Genomic DNA, 17,269 nt, shown 5'->3' with positions numbered 1-17,269 from the left:
GGTTGAATTTCCACTGGTTTGCAGTGGTGGAGAAGGTGGCCCTTGGAGGTGGCTCTGTCTGAGAAGTTCGCTCCCGCAGGGATTTGTTAATGCTCTGGGACGCTCTCTCGCTATAATTGAACTGGTTGGTCAGTTTTCTCTCCTTCTTGTTACTGGATGGTATTTCCTCTCCTTCTGTCCATTCTTCACTAGCCTGAGCGTCAGACTTCCCATCTGTAACTTTGTCTCCCGTCTCTGTGGAGTCGTTGGTCTGAGTCTCTTCAATGACTCCCAACTTCACTATCTGTCGCCGCGCTTTATCAGAGTCTTCGTGTAACATGTTTCCATCCAGGGAGAAGTGTACGGCCAGCTGGTCCACGATGCTAATGGGTTTGTAGGCCAGTTCCTTAAAACTGTACCTCACAATGTTCTGGGGGGCATGAGGGTTGTTTGCAGTCAGGATACGAGTGAATTCCTCCTTAAGTTCAGCCTCGCTGAGTTCCAGCTGGTTCGGAGGCTTAACCAGAGTCTTGGCCTGCATCCATTTATCAGCTCCATCCCCCATATCTGTGGAGTCATCTTCATCCTCCAAATTACTTCTTGAGCAGATGTTGGAACTCAATGCTACAACTTCAGGCCGGATTTCCGGATCAGTATCTGGATCCTTCAGGTGGAAATCGATGTCTTCTTCTGAGTTTGTAGAAGACTGGTCCATTAAAAACTTGGGTCTGTTGGAATTGTCCTTGAAGAACTCTTCATCCAAAACCTTGATGAACTCCTTGTCTTCGACTGAAGGGGCAATCTTGTTGTCATCACAAGTAGTCTGGTACACTGAATCACCAAAGTCCTTTTGAGAAGTGAGCTTGCAGTTAATGCTTTGGAGTGCTTGATATGGAACTTCGTTTTTAAAATCAAGTCTTTCCTTCACATAATAGTGCGATGGACATTTCATCAATTGACAGGTAACATTCGTTTTGTAGGAAGCTACATCCAAGAGCTTGTGAGATTGGTCTAAGCAGACTTCTCCTATTATCACCCATCCAAGATCGAGTTTCTGGGCCTGAGGAGCATCATCTGGACCGTTACATAACTCTCTTATTTTATGAACTCTAGGAATGTCTCTCCCTAGTAGAATCAAAATCTTAACATCCTTGTTAAGTGGTGGAATGTAGTTAGAAATGTGGCTCAAATGAGGGTGATGACGTGCAACCTCTGGTGTGGGGATTTCTTTTCTGTTGTTTGGTAGCTGATCACATTCGATTAGAGTTGGAAGAGGAAACTCATATTCTGATGCAACTACGAAGCCATGGGCTCTTCTTCCAGAAGTATTGACCTTTCCTGCACATGTCTGCAAGGTATAAGACCAGGTCTCTCCTTGAATGTTGAATAGGTCAAAGAATTCTGTACTGGCCAATGAGCGAATGCTCTGATCATCGAGTATGGCATACATTTTTATGGATTTTTGTGGACATCCTTCAGGAAAAACTCTTACAAGACATATCTTGCTACAAGACTTGCTATGAAGCCCTTCTCCACATACCTCTGTACACCTTGTGGTTACGGGGTCGGCATATTGCTCAGTTCTCTCCCCGCCATCATCTGATGTAGTCTTGGGGTTGCTGCCGGGTGAAGGTTTCCTTTTGAACAGGTCTGAATGAAGAGCGTCCACATGTTTGGCACTGTTGCAGAGAGAACATCTGATGGCGATCTTACAGTCTCTAGCTAAATGATCGGAGGATGCACAACACTTAAAACAGATATTATGCTCTTTGAGAAATGACTTGCGTTCTTCAATAGGCTTGTCCTTAAATGCACGACATTTGGAGAGAGAGTGTGGCGCATTATGAATAGGACACTGTTGATTAAGATTGCTTGCTTTGATGTCTGTAGCCAAGACGTTGGATGCTATTGCAGTCTTCCTCACGGCAATAGGATGCCTTAAATCCTTGAATTTACTGTTGGTGGCAATACCCCTTGAAGTACTTAAAGGAATGGTGGTTGTACCTGGATAGAAGAAGCTTGGGTCATTCTTGGATCTTGCAACCTTCCGCACGAACTCTGAAAAATAAGAAAAGGGAGGGAAGGAAACACGATGCTCATACTTATACTTTGATCCTACACTAGTCCACTTTCCCTGAAGATGGCTAGGCAACTTTGCTACAATAGGATTTACGCCCTGAGCAGTGTCTAAATAGCTAAGACCTGGTAAACTAGGATCTAACTTAGCAATTTCAAGTTCATGAAGGAGGTCACCTAACTCTCCAAGCTTATGATTGTCCTTAACAGAGATTTTAGGAAAGTCGTTTAGTCTCTGGAATAAGGCAGATTCAATGACTTCGGGGCTCCCATAGTCTTGTTCTAGACGTTCCCAGGCAGCATCAAGGCCTGCTTTAAAGTTATAAATGTAGACAGATTTAAGTCTCTTGACTTGTCCTGAAGATTGAAGCCCCAACCACTTTATTAGTAAGTCAAGTTCTGCTTGAGGATCAATGTCCAAGTTCTTGGTTACCGCCTTAAATGTAGATCTCCAACTCCTGTAGTTCTCTGGGTGGTCATCAAATCTAGACAGTCCAGTTGTAATCAACTCTCATCGAATCATATACTTGCTGAACTCTGCAATGTCAGTGCTTTCAGTTTTTATAGCCACAGGGTCTACTGATGGTGCGCCGTCTTGGACCATGGTTGGTATCTGATGTTGGCTGGTAGGTAGAGAGAAAGGTGTTGCAGATGGGTTTAATTTAGGTAAGGGTCTGTCGACTGAAGGTCTCTGAGCATTTGAAGTCAAAGAGAGCTGTATCAAAGGGGGTATAGAGTTCATTCTGTAGTCTTCTGCTGTGCCCTTGTAATCTCTATGCACATAGGGTTGTGGTGGCACATGAGCTGCGTAGGTTGATTCACTTGATGACTTTGTGACGTGCGGTAGTTGTGGAGGGTCTCTGTTAGTAGGTGCGTCTAGTTGACCAGCTTGCTTTGGCGACACATTGCCTTCTGATCCACTTGCTGGATGATTATGAGAAGAATCTCCAACTGTAGGTGGGACTGTATTGTCGTGGTTCTGAGTTAGGACAAACTGTAGGGTCCTTTCAACAGGGTCTTGACAAGCAGCTAAGCTGGTACAAGCTGCACCTTCTTCTTCCAATAGGGCTTGTTCCAAGACAGATAACTCTGCTAACGCTACTTCCTTTTCTCTATTCTTCTGAAGAATTTCTAGCTGAGCCTTGAAGGCTGCTTCTTTTTCAGAGCAGGCGGCTTGAACCTGGGCTACTGCAACCTTTTGGCGAGCTTTGAGTATTTGGTCGCTCAGTATTGACCTTATAGAGCAGGACCGCAATGACTTAGAAGAAGATTTATGATATGAGCGGGCAGACCTAGAAGATTTTCCTGAGTGTCTGGAAGAAGCAGAGTTACAGGATGTAGTCTCATGTATCTGTGCCAATCTCCCTTCTATCTGTGCCTTTGCTTCAAGATATGTGCTATGCCTCTGCTGGTCATTAGAAGTAAAGTCCTTTAATTCCAATGCAGCTTCCTCTATGTTGGAATGTGACAATAGAGAATAGTACTTCTCAGAAAGTCTTTTATAATTCTCAAATGCCTTCTTAACCCTTGAGAGAGCAGTGTTCAATTGCTCAGAATTGTTGCTAGTTACATTAGTGGCTGTTATACAACTTAAAGTCTTTTCCCATAATGCAGTCAAGTTACTAGATGTTTCTTCCTTACTTGCTTCATAAACCTCCCTTGCCTTCAAGGATGGATGAGGGGCTCTGACAGGACGAGCAGAATGAAGTAAGGAGTCTGCTTTATCTTGACTAAATGCAGGTAATTCTGTGAGATCTCTGTCAGACATAATAAGTACTGTATTTCTGGTGTCTTGTTAGAAATCTGACAGAGCTCAGCTCTGTAAGTAGTGACTTCTGTTATTAAGCAGGCTGGGCTACGGTATTTTTTGTTACAATAGTGGCTAGTGCTGGAACTAGTTCAAACTGGATCACCTCAGAAGGCTGTAACAGTAATGAAGCAGTAATAGGTGGCTGGTTTCATATGTAGAGTAATGCCTCTGGTGACTCACAGACAAGTGTGGTACTTACAGTTCTGAAGCTGCAGAGTCTTGGAAATTTACTTTTCTTAAGCTGCAGAGATACCTGTGATGAATTCTTCATGTAAATTTACTTCAAGTACTTCTTGGAAATGTACTCTCTGAAGCTGTGTATTCTTGTAAATTTACTTTCTGAAGCTGCAGAGATAACTGTGGGATGGATAAATGGAAATTTACTTTTCTTAAGCTGCAGAGATACCTGTGATGAATTCTTCATGTAAATTTACTCTCTGAAGCTGTGTATTCCTGTAAATTTACTCTCTGAAGCTGTGTACTCCTGTAAATTTACTTCAAGTACTTCTTGGAAATTTACTGCTGAAGCTGCAGAGATAACTGTGTGATGGATAATTGTAAATTTACTGTTCTGTCTCAGCATCGATTGTACCTGTGACCCTCTTGTAGACCTCCAGTCTGTAAGTGTGTGCAGCAGGTTGAATGATGGCTTTAACAGATAGTTTACTCAATGAATAAAGACTCCAGAGGTGTTCTCCAATGCTTCTTTATGCTTCAAGTTAGCAAAGACATAAACATAGAGGCTTTTCCATAGGTAAATTTACAATGAAGTTACACAGCTTCCACACTCTGCAGTCTCCTCATAACAACTAGACAAAATGGTAGATACAGCAGGAAAATGGAGATGGGAGAAACCATCTAGCCAGAAACAGCAGGGGTGCAAGGAAGATACCAATAACATAGCATAACATAACATGTAATAACAACTGCTAGACAGTTAAAGCTGCGTGGCAGCACAATACTCCATCTGTGTCCTCTTACCATCTGCACTATACTAGACATCAGAACCTATCTGCTTTACCATCACCTGCAACTCTCCTAATACTACTTCTAGTGCTCACCATACAATAGCCTGTCTCTCATCTATACATCCTCATATATTCTATCCCTCCATTAAACATCTAATTAAGGTATATATATATATATATATAGTATATAACAGGCTGTGCACTGTGATGAAGTCCTGAGAGTTGGATATGTTTGTTCAACAGTATCTCTACAAGGCTACTGAGTGTAATAATTCTGCAGCTGTAAATCCATCCACTAACAAAAACGCATGAACGTTTCAGATTGAACGAGCCTTTAAAAAAAATATGGATTCAGCAGAATTACCCACTCATGTACTACAATTAAAACAGCAAGTAGATGCATTGATCCTTGCGCTTACAGAGGTACAAAATGAAAATCAGACCTTGAGACAGCAGCTTGGCCGTCTCCCACAGCTTTCTGCTGCTCAGCCCCGTGAGCCTAAGATAAACCCTCCTATAGTGTTTTCTGGTGATCGGAGCAAATTTTGTGAATTTAAAAACGCATGTCGATTGCTTTTTTTGTTAAAACCTCTAACCTACACCACTGACCAAATTAAGGTTTGTACTGTCATCTCCTATTTAACGGGTGAACCCCGGGCCTGGGCAGACGCTCTCTTTGAAAAGGATGATCCACTCCTTAATTCTTATCCCTTATTCCTAGCACAACTCGCTAGTTTATATGAAGACCCCAACAAGCAGAGTACCGCTGATACCCAATTACGAGCCTTAAAACAAGAAGGGAGACCTGTTGAAGATTTCGTGGCGAATTTTAAAAGATGGTCCCCTGATTCAGGGTGGAACGACACATCTTTGCGAACGCAGTTTAGACTCGGATTATCTGAGGCCGTTAAAGACGAGCTCGCCCGAGCGGATTTACCTGGCACTCTAGAGGGACTGATACAGACCAGTATCAATATTGACAGACGACTACGAGAAAGAAAGGCTGAGAAGATGGGCTCACCATTTTCCAGTCCTTCTCGGATGTTGCCTGCTGACCCTACTCCTATGGAAGTAGGAATGATACGCCCACCTCTGACCCTTTCTGAACGTGCCAGGAGGAAAACCAAACATCTTTGCATGTACTGCGCATCCCTGAATCATTTGATAAACGGCTGTCCCCTTGTCCGCAGAAAAGAGGGTGAGTGTTCAAATGTCTTGCTAGGAGGACTCACAACTTCCTTTTCTAATCCTTATCTTTTTGTTCATTTAACATTGCAGTGGGACCAAACTAGGATCACCACCAAGGCTATGATCGACACAGGATCTTGTGGAAACTACATTGACATTTGTTTTGTCTCCCTTAATAAAATACCTATTGTTTCAAAACCCAAACCTGTATCCGTTAGTTTTATTAACGGTACCCCTTTATCCTCTGGTCCTATCACCAGTCAGACACAAGCACTCCTTGTAACTGCTGACGAGTCTCATGTGGAGACCACCACCTTTGATGTATTAACTTCACCACATTTTCCAATCATTTTGGGACTTCCCTGGTTACACATACATCAACCAATCATCGATTGGAAAACAAGAACGCTAGCCTTCTCTTCTCACTATTGTGAAACGACGTGTAATCTCCCCACATATGATAGGATCCTGTCTGTAGTGTCGGATGACATTATTCCCAAGTGTTATCAGGATTTATCGGAGGTTTTCCTTGAGAAAAACGCTCAAATGCTACCTCCCCATAGGGATTATGATTGTTGTATCGATCTACTCCCTAACAGCAAGTTGCCTTTCGGACATGTTTATCCTCTCTCACAGGATGAACTTTCTCATCTTAAGGAGTATCTGGATGAGAACTTGGCAAAAGGATTCATCCGACCTTCTACTTCCTCCGCTGCTGCTGGACTCTTCTTTGTCCGCAATAAGGATTCTAGCCTTAGGCCTATCATTGATTTCAGACAATTAAATGCCATTACAATAAAGGATCGTTATCCTTTACCTCTTATTCCTGAACTTATCGAACAGGTGCGTGGGGCTTCTTTCTTTTCAAAATTGGACCTAAAAGGGGCATACAATTTAATTTGAATCCGTAAAGGGGATCAATGGAAGACGGCATTCAGAACCAGATACGGACTGTTTGAGTACCTTGTAATGCCATTTGGGCTATGTAATGCTCCCGCAGCCTTCCAACGGTTTATAAATGAGATATTCAGAGACTTGCTTGATGTTTGTGTTGTAGTATATTTGGACGATATACTTATCTATTCTCATTCCTTACCTGAGCATATAAAACATGTAAGACTTGTGTTGTCAAGACTACTTGCACATAACTTATATGTTAAATTAAAAAAATGTTTGTTTCATAAAGAGGAAGTACTATTCCTAGGATATATTATATCTAAAAATGGAATCAAAATGGACATGAGCAAAATATCCTGCATTCTGGATTGGCCTGTGCCAACCACTCGCAAAGCATTACAAAGGTTCCTAGGATTCTCTAACTACTATAGGAAATTCATTAAGAACTTCTCTGCGATTGTGAAACCTCTCACACAACTTACAAGCACGAAGAAACCATTTAATTGGTCAAAAGAAGCAAATGGAGCATTCTGTCTGCTGAAATCAAGCTTTACTACTGCCCCCATACTATGCCATCCAGACCCATCCCTTCAATACATCTTGGAGGTAGATGTGTCAAATATGGCAGTAGGAGCAGTTCTCTCACAACGACCAACAAACACCTCACCTCTTCACCCAGTTGCTTTCTTCTCAAAGTCATTAAGCAGCCCCGAGGTGAACTACCCAGTAGGTGAGAAGGAGTTATTAGCCATAAAACTGGCGTTAGAGAATTGGCGACATCTACTTGAGGGCACTCAATTGCCAATTCTGATATATACTGATCACAAAAACCTTCAATACCTTCAAACTAATAGAACTCTTTCCCACCGGCAGGTACGGTGGTCGTTATTCTTTCTGAGATTTAATTTTTTAGTGACTTACACGCCCGCAGACAAAAATAAAAAAGCGGATGCACTTTCACGACTAGCCGAGAAAGATTGTACTGAGGTTCCCTCAGTCCCTATAATACCACTTGAACGTATTATCGGTGTCGTTCGCTCCCTGAAGGAAGAGATTTTGCACAGCATAGGATTGGACTCACCTCCACCACAACTAACTACTGACGCAGAAGGCTTCCTCTACTACAACGATAAATTATACATACCCCCTACTATGCGAACCAAGATCTTAGAATTGTCGCATGATGTACCTATGGCAGGACATATGGGTATGACTAAAACTTTCAATCTACTTACTAGGCAATTCTGGTGGCCAGACATGAAGACAACCGTAAAAAAGTTTGTTTCATCTTGTGATATCTGTGCAAGGTCTAAAATTGACAACACGAAACCATCAGGGTTACTTTGTAGTTTACTGATACCCCAGGTTCCGTGGGAAGTGGTATCCTTAGACTTCATAGTGGAACTACCACCTTCCAAAGGATTCAACACCATCTTGGTGTCAGTGGACCATCTGACCAAGATGGCACATTTCACTCCTATCCGAAAACTACCTTCATCCAAACAAACAGCGGAATTACTTGTGAAACATGTCTTTAAGTTACATGGTATTCCAAAGACACTGCTGTCTGACCGTGGTTCACAATTCATCTCAAAGTTTTGGCTAGCTCTATGTCAGATACTGCGAATAGAGCGTAACCTTACTTCTCCCTACCACCCTCAGACCAACGGACAGACAGAGAGAGTAAACCAGTGCATTGAACAGTATCTGCGTTGCTATACTTCGTATCTACAGGACGATTGGGCAGATCTCCTCCCGCTGGCGGAATTCGCCTATAACAACGCAACTCATAGCACTACTAAACAAAGTCCGTTTTACCTAAATTATGGGTTTCATCCCACACTCCTTCCTCCACGTATCTTGCCATCAAGTAATCCAGTGGCATCTGATTATCTTGCCCAGATAAAGGATTCTCTGGGATTACTCAACAATACCATATCCCATGCTCATAGCCAACAAAAGAAGTACTACGACCTCCGTAGGAAACCCTCTCCCCAATATACCATTGGGGATCTTGTTTGGCTTTCCACAAAAAATCTGAGACTAAAAATCCCTAGTAAAAAACTTGGACCTCTATTTCTGGGACCTTTCCCAATAGAGAAGCTTATTGGAAAAGCTGCAGTACAACTCACATTACCAGCAGACCTCAAGATACATCCTGTCTTCCATGTGTCTCTACTGAAGCCCCATGTTCCTAACCAAGGAATAAGGCCTACTATCTCACCTCCACCTCCTGTACAAGTGGAAGGTGGAGAAGAATTTGAGATAAAAGAAATTTTGGATTCCCGTTTCAATAGAAGAAGACTCCAGTATCTTGTACGATGGAAGAACTATGGGCCCCAAGATGACACCTGGCTGGATACCTCCGATATACATGCCCCTAGACTGATTCACAATTTCCACTCGAAATATCCAGAAAAACCAGTTCTAGAGGCCTTCCGGAGCCGGCCTTAAGGGGGGGGGGGGTACTGTAATGTTCTGGTACCTCTGGTACCCTTGTTCCATATTTCTCCTTTGCTAATTGCGTCCCATCTTGTGTAACAAAGAGACGCATATACCTTTAAGACCGGATGACATCATTGCTGAGCGCCGCTATGAGCGGCTATTTCAATCGCCGGCTTTCTCTCACTCACCGCTCGTTCAAACCACATGTTCACCGCACCTACTCCTGTGAAGTCGGAGCTGCTGACATTTTCCCTTTGCTGAACTGAAGCCGGAACCTCCCTGGTGATCCGTATCTCGCTACGGGATCACCTCTCTCTAATGGACACTGTTACTACTAACCTATCTAAGTGATAAGTACCCCACAGGGGATTCCTTACTAACCAATCTCCTACTGTCATCTACTGCAATTACCAAGTCTATCTGTATCTATCTATTCACTATCATCTGCATAGACTGTTAGCTCTTGGGACTACCTTCAACTATCCTTGCACTAGGTTACTCTGTCTAAGTATACTCCATCTGTGTCCTCTTACCATCTGCACTATACTAGACATCAGAACCTATCTGCTTTACCATCACCTGCAACTCTCCTAATACTACTTCTAGTGCTCACCATACAATAGCCTGTCTCTCATCTATACATCCTCATATATTCTATCCCTCCATTAAACATCTAATTAAGGTATATATATATATATAGTATATAACAGGAAGTGATGAAGTCCTGAGAGTTGGATATGTTTGTTCAACAGTATCTCTACAAGGCTACTGAGTGTAATAATTCTGCAGCTGTAAATCCATCCACTAACAAAAACGCATGAACGTTACAGTCTATCAGAGAATCTGGTCAAGGTTTTCTTCACAGTTGGCTGCAAGGCCTGATCCTCAATCCTCCATTAAGATCCAGGATGTATTGAGCTTCCTACAATCAGGGTCTAACGATCTAACAATCTCTGTGAGTTCACTCAGGGTCCAAGTTTCGGCTATTTCAGCTTTCACGGGGATCTCCTGGGCCAGTCATGCCTTAATACGTCAGTTCTTTAAGGGAGCAGTTAGAATTAGGCCTCAAAGAAAGCCTAGGTTTCCCAAGTGGGACCTGCCTCTAGTTCTGGGTTTCCTGTCAGATCGTATCCAAGAAACGTCTGAGTCCATGACCATAAAGGAACTTACTCTGATAACAGTGTTTCTAGTAGCTGTAACCTCAGCAAAAAGAGTATCAGAAATTGGGGCTTTCGGGGCACAAGAGCCCCTCTTAACATTCTTTCCTGACAGAGTGGTGCTTATTCTCATGTTGGATGCAAGACCAAAAGTGACCTCTGTCTTCCACGAAAACATCGAAACTGTATTACCGACCTTCAGACAAGGGGAAGACTGTCCGGTTCATCCACTGGATGTTGGGAATTGTATTAGGAAATATCTGGAAGCAACATCTTCTTTCAGAAAGTCGGAGTATCTTTTTGTTACCTTCTATGGCAAAAACAAAGGTTCAAGGGCCTCTACGATATCTATCTCCTCATGGATCATTCAAACCATCCAGTGGGCTTATAGGGCTAAGGGCTTGACCCCTCCAGCAGTAGTTACAGCTCATTCGACGCGGAGCATTTCTACCTCGTGGGCAGTTTCCATACACGTGGCTCCTGATGTTATCTGTAGAGCAGCGGCATGGTCCTCTATTAACACATTTTTGTCCCACTACTGTGTTGAGCCAGCGGCTCTTTCTTCTGTGAATTTTGGTTTGCAAGTCTTGTCTGTTGACAAAGTGAATTAAACTTTTTTCTGTTCAGCACCTGCCCACCCTGTGTGTACGGCGAGTTATTTCCCGATACGTATGCTGCCATGGAGTCTGTCAGGAAAACGGAAAATTTATATCAAATACTTACCGTAATTTTCCTTTCCTGATGTACTCCATGGCAGCAGGAGTTCCCTCCCGGATTTCTGTGGAGGATAGTTACAGAACACGTGTGCTGAACAGGTGCAAAGATTTATGGGAGTGAGGTCCTATGGGTAGGTTTGGAGGCGGGGCCAAACCCGATACGTATGCTGCCATGGAGTCCATCAGGAAAGGAAAATTACGGCAAGTATTTGATATAAATTTTCCGTTATCTTTCTAGCAGCTAAAATAACCATAGCGTGAGTGTGAAAATCACCGTGATTGATGTCACGTTGGTAAAACATAAAATATGCTGGATTATGATCAATGAAAAATTGATTAGCATTTGCAGCTCCCTAGACACTGGGCCACTTTGTGAGGGGAGGCCCGGGCTAACGGGTCCTACTACACTCTAAACTTCTACTTTTCTCTTTTCTTTCCCTTTTTTTTTAAATTTCTTGCTTCTCTGTTTGTGGTTCTGTCATACCATATTGATAAATGTTTTAGTAGGATGCTGAGGGGGAACTGTACAGCTTCCCCAATTGTGCTATTTTCTCGAAATCGAGACCCCTTGGGTTTCGGTATCAGGATCCATTCTAAAAGCTAATGTTATACTTCACCATGTTCTGGAAATATGTACCTAGTGATTGATACCTATGGGCTTATAGCCTTACTGTCATGGTCCTAGGGATGATCGAACTTTTGAAAAGTTCGGTTCGACCAGAACACCCGTACTTCCCGAAAGTTCGGGTTCAGATTCCAGAACACCATTGAAATCAATGGGACCCTAACTTCGGTAATCAAAAAACACAATTTTGAAGCCCTAAAACCCAATAAATGCCCCTAAAAAGTGCCTAGGGTTCTGGGTCATGCCCCAGGGACTATTAATCACACAAAAAAAAGTTCTTAAAAATTGTTGTTTTTGATAGAGAGCCAATTATTGAAAAAAGTATTGGAAAAAAAAAATGAGATTTCTTTGGATTTAGTGTCTGGGGGGTCTAAAAGTGTACCTGTGAAGTTTCAGCTCTGTAGCATGTCCAGAACCAGAAAAAAAAAAAGATTGCTTGTCTTAGAATTGCAGTAGAGCAGGGATAGGGCTCCGCTACTTTCACACCTGGCCGTTTTTGTTGCAGGCGTTTATTGGGCTTTTTTGTGGACATCTTTGGAGGCAGGCATGACATCTGAACTTCTGTGTAGGGGTATATATAAACACACACATATATGTATATATACACATACACACATATAGGTGTGAAAGTAGCGGAACCCTATGCCTGCGCTAATGAAATTATTTGCAGGCATAGGGTTCCGCTCCTATCACACCTGTATGTGTGTATGTGTATATATACATATATGTGTGTGTGTATATATACCCCTTTACAGAAGTTCAGATGTTATGCCTGCCTCCAAAGACGCCCGAAAAATGCCCAAAAAAACGCCTGCAACAAAAACGCCCAGGTGTGTTGTTGCAGGCATTTTTTTGGGCATTTTTTGGGCGTCTTTGGAGGCAGGCATAACATCTGAACTTCTGTATAGGGGTATATATACACACACACATATATGTATAGTTACACATACACACATATAGGTGTGAAAGTAGCTGAACCCTATGCCTGCGCTAATGAAATTATTTGCAGGCATAGGGTTCCGCTCCTATCACACCTATTTGTGTGTATGTGTATATATACATATATGTGTGTGTGTATATATACCCCTATATAGAAGTTTAGATGTTATGCCTGCCTCCAAAGACGTCCACAAAAAGCCAAATAAACGCCTGCAACAAAAACGGCCAGGTGTGAAAGTAGCAGAGCTCTACTGCAATTCTAAGACAAACAATCTTTTTTCTATGGCGGTCACCCTGACATGGAAGAATTCTGTCACCCTGCCATAGCAGTCAGAGTCAGTTCACCCTACACTACACTACAGTCACCTTGACATTTAACACTTTCCCTACAGAAACTAGATTATTGAATCTAACTATAGTGCAAAATAGTACCCTAACTACACTAGATATCCCTTTCCTCACACTAATAATTGCTAAATGACACTTTTGAAGCAGGAGTAACAGAACTGCTTCCACTCTCTTCCACAGCCCCTGTATTACAGTGCTAGAGATTTGGCGGGCTATGTTATATACTGGGGGGCGTATTCACTACTGATTGGCCTCTGGACCCCCTAGTCACTCCAATCACATTCCTAGCATTCTCCTGACCCCTCAATTGGCTTTTACTGATGGTTCTGGTCCAATCACGGGCTTTTAAAGCCCAGTTCCTGTCCCATTGCATTTTGGTCGGTTCTGGTTGCCGAATTCCGAACTTTTTCTGCAAAAAGTTCGGAATTCAGCCGAATTTCTAACAATCAATGTTCGGGTCGAACCGATGGTCGACCCGAACCGTTCGATTATCCCTAAAGTAGACCTGGATTGCTAGGCCTGAAACTTTGTGTAGTAGCTCTTCTATACCCTGATCAAGGCCTCTGATCACTTTGGTAAATGCATCCTCGTTTTGACGAATACCTGATGAAGTTCAAGTATAAGGTTTTGTACTGTGCTTAAAATTGTAATAAAAAAACGTATTGAAAATAAAAAAAAAGTATCACGTACAGTACTTCATAGGCAGAATGTATTGAATACTTTTTTATACAGTATAGCCGGTTGGTTGATCTGTCATCAGTGGCAAATTGTGCTGAAATTTTCTTTTATTTGTAAAAATCTATTTAGTCAAAATACAAAAAAAAGTTAATTAAATAGAATAAAATGCAAAATCAAACCTCTTTTTATGTTTTTTTTTTTTTTTGAAAGCTAAATAAGTTGGTGGGTCTGGTTTAAGAGTTAGGCATTTCTGAAATTATTTATAATAGTTTACAGTATGTAGATGAGCAAATGCAACAAGCCTTCAGGTACATTCAGCTTGCGTTTGACCTCTTTATGACATGTTTTTGATTTTCTAAAATGCTTTAGGGCTCATTTACACCAGTAAGTGCACTGAAAGTATGGCCTCTGGGGTGCAATGGGAGGAACAGTGTTGGTACACCAATCCTAGCACTTCTCACTGTTTACTTTTTTTTTTTTCTTCGTTACATTACGTAAGGACCCCCTGTTTGGTTCGCGGCAGAACTTTAGAACATCGCAAAAGTTCAGAACCGAATAACGAACCCCATTGAAGTCTACGTAACCCGAACTGGGAAAATCAAAACTGTCCATTTTGAAGGCTTATTTGCAAGTAAGTGGGCATACTATGGATATAGGGGTCCAGGTACTGCACTGGGAGACGTGTATCAATGAAAAAAAAAGTTTGTAAAAAACTTCATTATTAACCACTTTAAGACCGGAAGGATTTGCCCCCTAAATGACCAGGCCCTATTTGCGATTCGGCACTGTGTTATTTTAACGGACAATTGTGCGGTCGGGCAAAGCTGTACCCAAACAAAATTTACGTTCTTTTTTCCCCACAAATAGAGCTTTCTTTTGGTGTTATTTGATCACCTGTGCGATTTTTATTTTTTGCGCTATAAAAAAAATGCGACAATTTTGAAAAAAAAAAACAATATTTTTCACATTCTGCTATATGACATTCTCAAAAAATGAATTTAAAAATCAAAATTTTTTAACATTTTAGGCCAATTTGTTTTCTGCTACATATTTTTGGTAAAAAAAATTGCAGTAAGCGTATTTTGATTGGTTTGCGCAAAAGTTATCGCGTCTACTAGCTACGGGAAAGATTTATGTAATTTTTATTGTTTTTTTTTTTTTTACTAGTAATGGTGGAGATCTGCGATTTTTTGCAGGACTGCGACATTGCGGCGGACAGATCGGACCCCTAACTGACATTTTTGACACTTTTGGGAGTTCCCGGTGACATTACTACAGTAATCAGTGCTAAAAATATGCACTGTTACTGTAATAATACCATTGGCAGGGAAGGGGTTAACCCTGTGGGTGATCAAGGGGTTAATTGTGAACCTAAAGGAGTGATTCTAACTGTGGGGGGGGGGGGGGCGTGCTTGTGAAATTATCACAGAGACATGCGATCCCATATAGCAGGATCACATGAGCTCTGTGATCATTCCAGAGAGAAGGACGGTCGGCTGTGTTTACAACAGCCGACCGTCCTTCTCTCTTAGCGGGGAATGATCGTGGGTGTCAGGCGGCAATCAGAGCCGCTTGACACCCGCTTCGGCTTCCCCACTGACGATCGGGGCGGGAGCACGCCGCCGGTGGCTCCTGCCTAGCTGCCCCTTCCACCTATGTCGTTTTGCCTGTATGAGTCAGCCTGCCGCAGTAAATATACCGCAAGCAGTCCAGAAGTGGTTAAATGAGCAGTGATTTACTGATGCTTAAAGTGAAACCATCCAAATGAGAAATAACAATTAAAATGAAAAAGTTCCTTTCAATATAGTGCCTGGGGGGTCACCTTCGTTTTAAAGCCAAAAAAAAAATGAAATTTTTCCTGCAAGCTGTCTATATTTTGGAAATAACAGTTTGGGAAACCAGTCTGTATGATGAGGCCAACATGTAGTGCACTGGGAACAAGATTAGAGATTTTTTGGATAAATTCTGGTGTCTCTTTCACAGACTTTGAATAGAAGTAACAGGTGTGGAAAAATTGGGCTTTGGGTGTCGCAGTGGTGCCATCAAAACATAAGCCTATATAGGTACCCTTGATGAAAGCAAGAATTGGCCTTGCTGTCAAAAATTGCAATGTTATGCACCTGTCAAATGCACTGATATATACTGCGTTAAATGTGCAGTAACGTACCTGCAAATGTTGCCTGTCCACTTGCCTAGGTCCTTCTTCTTGAGCCTCAACAGCTTATTTATCCGCTTTGTTTGGAACGGTAAACATAACCGTCTGGCCTTTCAGCTTATGCAATGCTCTAAGTGTACAGGTGGCTTGGGTATTCCGGTGGTTCGGAAATATTATGAGGCGGTGGCCCTACAGAGGATTCTCGACTGGCACCACCATGTACGGGGCAAGCTCTGGGTCCCTATGGAGAAGTTCATGGCGGGCAGGAACTGGTCTCATGCCCCGTGGCTCACCGGGGCGCATAGAGGCCTCTCCCCACTGGTCTCCCCTGCCACTGTCCACACTTTACAGGTTTGGGACAAAGTCAATGAGCGACTTCAGCTGTTCGCTGCGGTCTCCCCACTGACGCCCCTGGGGGGGTTCCCCTGGTTCCTTCCTGGGGAGGACATATCCTTCTTTGGGACGTGGGCATTGGGTGGGGAGACCCGTTGTGGCCGGTTTGTCCAGAAGGGGATCATAATACCACTGTCCGGCCTCCGTGACCGTTATGGGAGGTTCCCCGTGGACTTCTGGAGATATCATCAGCTTACTCATTTTCTGTGTCCTATTTTGGGCACAATCCGCTCCCCACCGCTGATGACCCCTTATGAGAAGCTTTTCATTTCTAAAGATCCGATCCCGCGCTCTATTGCGTTGTTGTACCTAAGCCTCGGTTCATATGGGAGTGGGAGAGAGACCTACAGTGCACCTTTTCAGAGCAACAATAAAGTGCTGACTAGGTGGTATAAAGTTCCCTCCCGGCTCGCACAGATCTACCCGGGCCAGTCGGACCGTTGTTGGAGGGGCTGTGGGAGTTGGGGCTCTCACCTTCATGTGTGGTGGGAGTGTCTGCTCTTACGGCCTTTCTGGCTGGATATTCAGGCGCAGGTCTTGGCGATCCTGGATGTGGACATTCCGGACAATCCAAGGTATTTCCTGCTTCATGTGCCATCCATTCCTCTTAGCAGATATAAGAAAAGTGTGTTGCCTCACTTACTGAACGCCGCCTGCTTCCAATAAATCGGAATCAGATGGCAGGCGGCGTTCAGTAAGTGAGGCAACACGCTTTTCGAATATCTGCTAAGAGGAATGGATGGCACATGAAGCAGGAAATACCTCGGAGGGTCCCAGATCGTGCTGCATGGGTCAAGTTGGTAAATGGTATTATGGAGGCGAAGGAATGGATGGCCAGATGCAAAGACCGCTATGATAAATTCTATGCGAAGTGGGTAATCTGGATGCATTACTT

At 42.9% G+C, this 17,269-nt stretch overlaps 1 pseudogene across 1 annotated transcript; it reads right to left on the bottom strand.

The window, feature by feature from the left end:
- Window positions 1–1,431: 1,431 nt before the first annotated feature.
- On the bottom strand, window positions 1,432–16,972 carry LOC309568913 (annotated as a pseudogene). Its single transcript has 2 exons — window positions 16,849–16,972; window positions 1,432–2,037 (listed from the first exon to the last, which is right to left on the bottom strand). The product of its transcript is annotated as an uncharacterized misc_RNA (transcript).
- Window positions 16,973–17,269: the final 297 nt, after the last annotated feature.

The sequence above is a fragment of the Pelophylax lessonae genome (assembly GCF_965119305.1).
Source record: "Pelophylax lessonae genome assembly, chromosome: 12".
NCBI lineage: Eukaryota > Metazoa > Chordata > Amphibia > Anura > Ranidae > Pelophylax > Pelophylax lessonae.
The sequence above is the reverse complement of the archived record's forward strand: the minus strand, read 5'-3'. Positions and strand labels throughout refer to the sequence as shown.